The 10458-nt window shown below is 42.5% G+C and overlaps 1 pseudogene; it reads right to left on the bottom strand.

The window, feature by feature from the left end:
• Positions 1 to 9803: 9803 nt before the first annotated feature.
• Positions 9804 to 10458, bottom strand: part of LOC102892376 — a 5212-nt pseudogene continuing 4557 nt past the window's right edge.

Genomic DNA, 10458 nt, shown 5'->3' with positions numbered 1-10458 from the left:
GTCCACCTCTGCTTCTGCTTTAACCCATACTACAATCAATTCAGCTTTGAAAAATATCATCCAGGACAGCCCAATTTCCCCCTCAATTCCATCAGCTCTGGCATTTTGAATCAATGTCACCAAAGAGTAATGCCAATACCCACCACTCTGTCCATTTTTGGTTTCTGCCACCCGAAGAGGCCCAGGACAAACTTCACCTTATTTCTTAGCCCAGACACACTGCTTCTTCAGGCCTGGAGACTGAAGCTATGGCACAGCTATGCTTTTTCTGTAGAAAGCGGGCTTGGAATTCTGCGGCAGAAGGGCCAGAGCCGCAGGAGTCACTAGTGCTACTCCAGGAACCCTGTGGGCCGTGGGCGCTGCCTTTCTACCCCAGGCTGGGCGACCCCTTTCAGCACAGCCCGGAATTCGTGGACTTGCTCCACCATTCTTGTGGGCTATCACGCAGGAACTGCTCCGGATGTGGACGTTTGTTCAAGGAAAGCTGTGAGCCCTGCCCAGAGCATCCTGAGTCCCTGCCCACAGCCTGGACCCCGATGGATCCAAAGGCAGCCAAGAAAGAGGCTGACCCTGCCGAGGATATGAGCGCCGGGACAATCAGAGAGCCTGACGCCTTGGGCGCCTCCCAGGAGACAGAGGCCTGCGTCAGCGGGGAACCTCTTGTACCCCTCCCGGCAGAGTCCCCCCAGGGGCTCCCACTATGAAATGTGAGCAGCCTGGCAAGGAGAGCGCTGCTCGCAGCACAGCCGGGTGCACAGCGCTCAAGTTCAGAGCCTGACTGCAGGGCTCCGAGCCCCGGGTCTACCTCTCCACGGGGAGGGTCCAGAGGTCTCCCCGCCAAACGGATCTTTCTTCGATCCCCCCTTTTCCTAGATGTCTTTAAAGCTTTTCAATAAAATTGTACAAAAGAAGATTATCTTCGCTTTTCCTTTCACTGTCCGATTGAAGGGAGAAGGTGGGCAGTGGAACAGGGAGGCAGAGACCCTGCTGGAAACTGAGGGTGGATCAGGCCTTAGAAGGAGAAGAGCTCAGTAGATTCCGTTCCCCTGAAGGCAGGAAACTGCGGTTTGTTCATTCTCGTTACTGCATAGTATTTGACTTTGTGACTAGCTCACAATTTATCAATTATACAGTTGATAGGCATAATTTTCAGTTTGGAGCTATTATGAATAGTGTTGCTTTGAACATTACATACTGTACATGTCTTTAGGTGAATTCTCATACATACTCCTGTTGGTTATATAACTAGGAGTAGATTTTTTGTTGGGTCATATAGTCTGTATGTTCAACCTGAGTAAAACTGATCTTAAAAATAAAATGGTCGGTTTTTATCTATCTATCTATCTATCTATCTATTTATTTGTTGTGACATTGGTTAACAAAATCCGATAAGTTTCGGCTGTACACTTTAACAGTAAGGCATATATATGTATTTACACTGTGTGTCCACCTCCCATAGTTAGATTTCTTTCTATTAATGGTCAGTTATTTTACCAGCAAAAATGGGTTTATTTGGAAACAGCAAAGAATCGAAAATCAGGACAGGTAAGCTATAGCAAAGGCCACAGGTAAGTCCAACAAACAAAGGAAAGGAATGCTATTTTATGGAGGAAAAAGGAGGAAGTTAGGAGGGGTCGTTTTGAATAAAAGTCTGTTGGAGAAAAGCAAGAGTTTAGGGTGATGACGGTTTCTCACTGGGGGAGTTCCTGTAGAAAATGCAATGTACGTCTTGTCCTGTTGGGGCCTATAACTCATGCTTCTTTCCAGTTTAGGATTCTTCTGTTGGGGTCTGAAATTGACAGTTCTTCCTGTAATTGACAGTGAGTAGCACGGTGTGACAATTCTCCCTTCTGGCCTCCCGACTCCTTGTTAGTGAGGTTTCCCTTTATTAGTTTTCACAGAAGTTTCTAACAGATTTCCACAATATTGTACCAACTTATATCCCAACTGCAGCATATGGGAATCTGGGTTGCTCCACATCCTTGCCAATTTTAGGCATTTTCTGTCTTTTTCATTTTAGGCATTTAGGTAGATGTGTAGAAGTAAAGAATTGTGGTTTTACTTTGCAATTCCCTAATGACTAATGAATCTGAGCACCTTTTTATATGCTTATTGGTTCAGTCCCATTTTTATATCCTGGATTATTTTTATACAGCAGGTCTTTATTGTATAGAGAGAATAATATTGAAGAAACCAGGTTTGGCATTTTTAGGTATGGTTCTGTGGAGACAGCTTGTTTTCTGAAGGTCTGCAAGGAGAAAGCTAGACCCAGAAAGTCTACTAACTAAAGATGAGTCCATCACACAGCCATTTAACACAAGACTGGTAAGCTGACTTAGGATGCAATTAAACAGATTCAATTTCCTGTGACATATAAGCTATAGGTGAACAATGTAATGCTTTATAAACTTTGTGGTCATCCCATGCTTTGATATTAAAGGTTACATTTCTGGAAGATTAAATGAAAGCTTTATGGTTAACTGTTGAATATTTCTGGAAGCTACTGGCTCCTTGCTAGATACAACCAAAGACGAAGACCACATACACTTAATTTTAAATAAGAATTTTTCTTTACTTGTCTACATTGCTCTTTTCTTTTTAACTCTGGTCATGAAGTAAATATTTCCTAGTCTACCCATTATCTTATCGAGAAGAATAAAATTGGAATTTCAAAATACTTTTCTTCTTGATAAGGCTTCTTCTCAAATATCACAACTATCTATAATTTTTTTAGATTATGACTAAGGCTCACTGAAGTTTTTTTAGATTTATATTTTTATTATTTCCAGAGCAGTAACTGCTGACATTTAACCATGTAACTTACCGTACAACTATGTTCATACAGACTCCGTCAGCCCTTGGGCAGGGTTGTATGCTTACCTCAGTTGAAATATAAATTCTCCAAAGAGATCTTACTGAGCGTCCACTCAAAAGTATCCCTATCACATCACTTTATTTTCATCATTGACTTAACATTACCTGATTCTTAATTATTTGTATATTTATTGGCTCCCCCATTCTTAGGTCAACTTGACAAAGTAGATGTCTTGTCTGTCTTACTCTATACTTTGTCCCCAGGACCTAGGACAGTGTTTGACCCCTCTCTAGATGCAGGGACATGCACAGTATATTTGAGATGTGGCTCATCAGTAATATCCACTTAGTTGTCCTCTCGCTCTCTTTCTTAGTTGCCTTCTATGGCTCCCAGATCTGTACCTGGAAGCAGCAACCACTGGCTCACCCTGACTACTGGGAGAGTCTACTATTTTTTAACCTCAAATATTCTCATAAATCCATAAAAATATAAAAGACACAAATAGACATTTTACAACTCCTTTAAAGAAAGGAGATTCCCAGTGTGGCATGAAAACTGTGTTGCATCACTTCCAGTGATATAGAGGGGGTGGGGTCTGGGTTTGACTGGATACCACAGCCAGCTGGATATGGTCGTCCGATCTTACAAGAATTTACTTGGATTGAGAATTTTTCCGACCTCAGCACCATCATTATAAAGAGCAGTCTGGCAAACCCTTTGGCAACTTAATCGCACAGGTGTCAAGGAAGGCTTCTCAGGTCAAGTCATGATGAAGATGGGACCTGAAGGGAAAAAAAGAAGTGATGTAAATGAAGAGAAAAAGGAAAAAGCCTCAAGCAGAGGGACAGCCCGTTCCACAGAGCTTGGAAAGTGTATTTGGCTAATTAGAGGAACTTAAACAAATCAAGCACATGGGTCTTGGAGAAAAAGTAGGCAAGTGCCATAAACAGAGGCTAGAGAGACACTCAGGAGCTAGATCTTGGAGTGCCTTGTAAGTTTTACTAAGGATTTCAGATTTTATCCTAAGAGCAATGGAAAAACACAAAAGGTTAGGTTTGTTTTGTTTCGTTTCGAATAAGAATGTAACCTAAATAGAATTGTTTTTGTCAAAAAGATCAGCTTGCTGTGTGGAAAATAGATGACATGTTCAGATTCCCGCTGTGGGTGCCGGGGAAGAGTTTAGCTGTTGTATAGGTCCATGAGAGAGGTGGTAGCTTGCTTTGGGATGGTGCTAGTGAGAATGGAGTTAGGCAAAGAGGCAGAGGACACTGTCCCTCTGTTTCTGTGGCCTCTAGCAAAAGTAAACCTAGATACACTCGTTTTCAACACTAGAGCCTTTCTCATCCTTCTTATATTGTCTCTATCCTAGAAAGACTGCAAACAGTCCTGAAAACTGTATTCCTATGTGTTTAGTTTTATCTAGACTGGGTTACTATATTTATATAGAGCTCTCAATTTAACATTCTATTTAATAGTTTCCTTTATAATGTTGATAATCAACACACAGGAAATATTGCCTCCTAGTGCAATGTTCTGAATATAGTCAATCCATTCAGGGAAATTAAACTGGTTGTCTGTTTCCTGGCCTTGGCAGACTTCCTGGTGTCGGGCTCCCTACCCAGGGCTCCCCACCAACCCTGTGGCTTCCTGCTTTCGTTCCAAGGTTGCCCGCCCTGTGCCCCCAACTCGGGACCCCTGAGCCGCTCCCAGGGAGAAAACTCTCTTGCATTTTGGTTGTTCCATCCTGTCTTCCAGCCTTTTTAGAATGTTAGATCCCATACTTGGTGGGCCAGTGTTTCACCCCAAACCCAAGCAGCATACCAACCAAGAAGGAGAAGTGAGGGGGTAGTCGAAGGTATCTAAGAAGATGCATAAATTTGTGTCTTAAAACTGTTTACCCCTTTCCCACTCAGACCCACTCATACCTTCTCAATATATCCAGCTTCCAAACAATAATATAGAGCTTCCCATTTTTTCTTTGGAAACAAAACTGTCTTCACTCTTCGCTTGTACAGAGAAGTTCAGATCCATCTAAGCACAGATTCATCTTCTAGACAGCTAATCATGATCTCCTAGAAGAGGAAGGCAAGAGTTAAAGCAAGTAACCTTCCCCACTTCTGTGGCTGGTCTCAAGGCAGTCAAACAGTTCCCTGAAGATGCCACCAGGTGGAGCAATTGGACCAGGCCGGATTTCTCACGCCCTGAGTAAGGATGGTGGATGCATAGTAGTATAAGTTACGTGTTAGTGGTATAAGAAAACTTTGGGAAAATGGTTCCAATTAAAAATATACTAATTAGTAAAATGTTATTAACAAAGTATCTACTTTAAATTTTTTTAGGTTTTGTGGTAGGGTGAGACAGACATAAATCTTCCCAGGTGGTTGCAATGTGCGGTAGCCAAGGGTGAGAAGCCTTGCTTTAGAGCCTTGCTATTCAAAGTGTGCTTCGTGCACCACCTACAAAGGCATCACTTGGCAGCTAATTAGACACAGGGACCTACCGAATTAGAATTTGCATTTTAACCAGATTGATTCGCATGCACAGGAAAGCTGGAGATGCTGTTTTAGAGCTTTGCTGACACCTACTGGAGATAGCAAATTTTTAAGAAGTTCCTGGAATGCCTCATTAGATCTAATCGCAACCCCAGGTGTCACTGCAGTAAGTCAAATTTGTGAGGAACTACTCAGGGAACTCCAAGGAGAACAACACATAAGGGAATGATCATGCAAATCTCAAAAGTACATAGTGAGTATGAGAAGCATGCTTAACCTAGTCCCTTTACTAGAGAGGGAGAGCAGAGTTCGCCACTCCCCAAAATGCCTTTTGAGAATATTAATTATTTTAAGCTGATTATTTTTTAAAAAACAAAAGACTCAAGAAGAACCTTTTACTGCCCTCTAACTGCCTAAAGGAATTCAGAAAGAAAAACCTGCCCCAGGGGAGAAGGCTCCTCTGACCTGGGGAGAACCTCGCCCACATTTCGATAGGTGAGAAAGGCCCTGGGGACCTGAGTTCTTTCTTTTATATACTTTGCCCCAATAACTGAACCATATTCTTTACCAGAGAGAAGAAAATGCTTAACTATCACTGTGAATACATGCCTGAACATTTTATTTCTGTTGATTGCTCCTAACCAATGGGGCATTTGATTCCTCATAGTAAAAGTTTCAGATCAAAATTTAAATATTATTGAGTTTGGTAATGAAAAATTGAAGATACTTCTGATAAAAGATTTAGAGGTAGAAGGGAAGGGAAAGTAGAGAGAAAAGGGTAGGAATTCTAATATCCTAATTTTTCACCTTGGGGATTCTGTATATACTCTAAATGGTTGAAATAATAATAGACTATATGATTTAAAGTTGTGGATACTAAGTAAAAGATATAAAAATCATTATATAACTACTGAAAATTTAGGATGGGTAAGAGGTAGATATCTGTGTGCTAAATCTCCGTAGTGTAGAAGAGGCATCGATGATGGTTAAAGTCCATCATCCTCCAAAAATCTTTATCATAAGTCTATTATTCAGATATAGAGGCAACCACCAGAAGAAATAAGTGCTGAAAGATTTAAAAATGCTTATATCTGGGAAGCAGAACTCAAGTGTGAGGGGTAGGGGTGAAATCTATTATTGTATATTTTGTACTTTGTTTAAGAAATAAAATTTGACTAGTATGTTATTTCATAGAGTAATTCTTTATATGGGCGAGTTAACTGCAGAGATCTAGAAGAGACTATTATAGCCTGGGATTTAAATCTTGAGCCCCATACTTGGAGAGTGCCCTCAGTCTCCAGAACTGGGGTAAAGGCCAGCCCTGCAAGCAAATAGGGCTACTCAAAGCAGTGGGGAATCCAGGAAGTCCAGGAATACCAGAGAGCTCTGACAAGTAGGCAAAGGTGATGCCCAGGTTGGTGACAGGTAGCTGGTATCAGGGGGCTCTGTCAGGTTACCAGGGGAAGGAGTCAGGGATCATGGATGAGCCATGGTTAGCCACTAGCCTTGGGAGTTGGTATATGAAGAATCCCAGTGTATTAAGCTAGAGATGCTTAAATCCCTCTGCCTATGATGAGTCTTAGAGCCTGAGGGTAGGCTGGCCTACCGTAACCCCAGCAATGGAGAGAGGCAAGCTGCAGGTGAGGGATCCAGCCTATGCCTGATCTGGGGACTTGGAAATGCCCAAGGGAATCTGCATGTCTTGATTTATGGAAGTGCAGCCTCAAATGTAGCCGCTAGACACAGGGAGACAGATTTCTGTCCCTTCACCAGTGCTGGAGCCTGAAAGGAGACACATGCACACTCCAAAGGGCAGCTGGACCAGTAAGCTCAACTCGAAACCACTCCGATGGTCTCCTATGTAACCCGTGTATTTCCGTGGCCTCAGGACCTAGTGGCCTTTATATTTGAAGAGGCCTTGCCTCTTTAGGAACCCCTATCGCTGCTTCTAAAGGAAACTGAAATTATTTAAGGCCTCCTGGTTGCTGCTGAGAGGCTCCTTACCTCTGGTTATGTTCCCAGCCCCAATTCTCTACATTTCTCATCTGAGCGACCAGAAGCTGCTTAAGCCCCGCCCACTGGAGCCCCAGCGCCACGCTCCATCCCGCGTCACTGTAGCTCCGTTGACATCGGCTGTCCATTTCCCTCTTTCCACGCCCTTTAGTTCCTGATGATTTAAACCCACTTGGTCCCTACCCATGTATGCATGCTTACCTCAGTCAATCCATAATATCCTTGGAATTTTGGGATTCCTAGACACAGCTGCATTTTGGCCTGGAAGCTGGTCCTACTCAGACATTGTGCCCTGTTCCTGTTGCCAGGCTTCCGTTTTGTTCCTGAATCCAAGCCCCTGTCTCGTAGTAGGTCAGCATCTTGCCCAACCCTCTTTGCCTGAATGACATTTATAATCTACCCAGGACTCTACTTGCTCTAAAACCTAGGCACCTGCTTTATAGTTACTAGCTTGCCCTTGAATAACCATCCAGAGTCCAGCCCCCTTGCCTGGCACTAGAGAACCCTGGTGCTCCCCCGGGTTCTGTGCAGAAGGCCCGTTCCCATCCCTCCTCTCATCATAGAGACTTTAGGGCACAGTCAGGCATCAGGCTTGTGCCCCAGTAAGTGCTTTGTTGCCCTCTGGGCAGTGCACCCCCTAGATTGAATGTGTACCCCTAACGTCTGGTCCCTCATCATCTGCTTCACCCTGAAGGCTCGCTCCAGCCTCTCAGCAATCTACTTCTCCTTTTGTCACTCTATATCTTTCCACTGCGGTGGCCCTTACGTCTGTCTCCTCCCAATGTGGAAACTGACTGAACTGGGCAATGGGGGCAGAGCTGCTGTGTTAAAGGTTAAAAGTCTGTTTTGAAGAGAAATGAATGTAACCCTGAAACCCTAGTTGAAACTTGAGTAATATCTTCCCTTAAAGTCAATGTGAAAATTAGTGTTCTGAGTCGGCTTCTAAATTACTAACAGTTGTACTTTTAAGAAATGTACTCATTACTCAGATAATACTTGTTCATTGTAAAATGAGAGACTGTGATTACAGGAAAATAAATATTTACCTATAATTGACTCACCTGGACTCAGTGGTTTCTAAAGCTGTTTGCCCATCATTTTTTTGGGAGATCTTGTTTTGGATATTTCTGATCTCTAATCCAGAACTAGTGAGTCAAAATTTCTAAGCACAAAACCTAGGACTCCGTGTTGTTAAATTTCTGATGCAGCAAACTCTCTAATTGCAAACCACAAATCCAGATAGAACCATGGTTAACATTTGGTAGATTCTATCATTTTCTCTGTTTGCATATGATTTAATTAATTTCTTTTTATAAAAATTTGGGATAATATTGTGTATTACTTAAGACAGAACCCCAACTCCAATTACCTTAAATAAAAAGAGAGTTTACTGATGCACCACGAAGAAGTCGAAAGTTGGCTCTGATTTTAAGAACTACGCAATCTGGTGTCTGATATCTTTACCATCTTTAATTTTATTTGGAAATTACGGTCCTTCTCTCTATGTACTACTCTAGGAAGAAAAGATCTAGGAGTTTTTCTCATTAGCCTGTCTTTCCTAACGTGCCAAGGGAAGGAGGAACTTAAATATGCTCTGAGTTGCTTCTCTGGCTTATGCGGGTTAAAGTCAGCACCATTTGAAACACGTGGAATCACTTCCCTATAGGAAAGGGAAGTTCTATCAGTAGAAGAGGGAGGGCAAGAACATGTGTTGATCAGACACAAACAACAGATGTGCAACACACAACACAGATAGTTCTGCTTCCGGCTGTTTTCATTTAACATTGTACACTCATCACTTTTTCATGTCATCAAGTATTCTTTGAAAATCGGACATTTTATTACCACATAACATTCCGCTTTATATGGACAATGAATTAGTTACCTATTGCTGCACTGCAAATTATGCAACATTTAGCAGCTTAAAACAAACAAGCAAAAATATTGTCTCACACAGTTTCTGAGTGTCAGGAATCTCAGAGTGGCTTAGCTGGGTGGTTCTGGCCCAGGGTCTGTCATGAGGTTGCCATCGAACTGTCAGCTGGAGCTGCAGTCCTTGAAAACTTGATGGGCTAGGGGATCCTCTTGTAGGCTCATCCACGTGGCTGTTGGCTGGAGGCTTCAGTTCCTCACCATCTGGGCCTCTCCGTAGGGCTGCTGCAGACGTGGATCCCCTCAGAGTGAGTGATCCATGAAGGGAGAGAGAGGGAGAGAAAAAAATGTAATTTTTAAATCACTTAATCTTAGAAGTGAAATATAACCATTTCTGCTTTATTCCATGGGTCTTATAAACCCACACTGGGGCAAGGAGGGAGAGGACTGCACAAAAGTAAATGTGACTACCAGGAGCTGGAGCTCATTGGGGGCCATTTATCAGCGATAGACCACAGATACCATTCTTTTATTGTCAGAAATTAGATTGGTTCCAATTTGTGAAGAGTTTAAATGATACTATAATGAGCACATAGTGTAACAAGCATTACTTTTTTTTTTTTGGCATATGAAAATTTATTACTACTGTGTTTTCACCATTGAAACTTATGATCTTGGTCTTGCCTTCTTGCCTTTGTATAAAGCCAAAAGGGAAACACTGGCTACTTTGACAACCTTAAAGCAGACTCCAGTAATGTCACTAACAGCATGACCTTTGCGACCAAATGCAGCAACCAGAACTTTATCATTTTCCTCAATAAAATTCAAACAACCATCACTGGGTGCAAAGGCTGTGACCTTTTTGCCATTCTTGATCACCTGGACCCTGACACACTTCCTGATGGCAGGATTTGCGTGTTTGGCTTCGACCCCTCACTTTTTCCAGCACAATTCCCTTCGCATGGGATGCGCCCCCAAAAGCGCTGGCCTTCAGGGCTGTGCCCAAATGGGCTTTCTTGTACTGTTTATCATGCCACTTCTGATCTCTGACCGCGACACTTGCCCGTCCTGCCGGCACCATGGGCCTAAGCAAAAGAGGCAGCATTACATTTAACATTAGGAAAAAAAATTTTTTTTAAAGAATTAAGAGCAGTTATTGAGAATCCTGATGATTGACACAAAATAAATCATATCCTGACCAAAAGAGATTTGCTAATGCTCCAAAGAGAACTTGGGGAATCCACCGAGCGTACATAGCAAATGAAA

The sequence above is a fragment of the Pteropus alecto genome, unplaced genomic scaffold (genome assembly GCF_000325575.1).
Source record: "Pteropus alecto unplaced genomic scaffold, ASM32557v1 scaffold338, whole genome shotgun sequence".
Classification (NCBI taxonomy): domain Eukaryota; kingdom Metazoa; phylum Chordata; class Mammalia; order Chiroptera; family Pteropodidae; genus Pteropus; species Pteropus alecto.
This window is presented reverse-complemented; position numbering and strand designations above follow the sequence as displayed.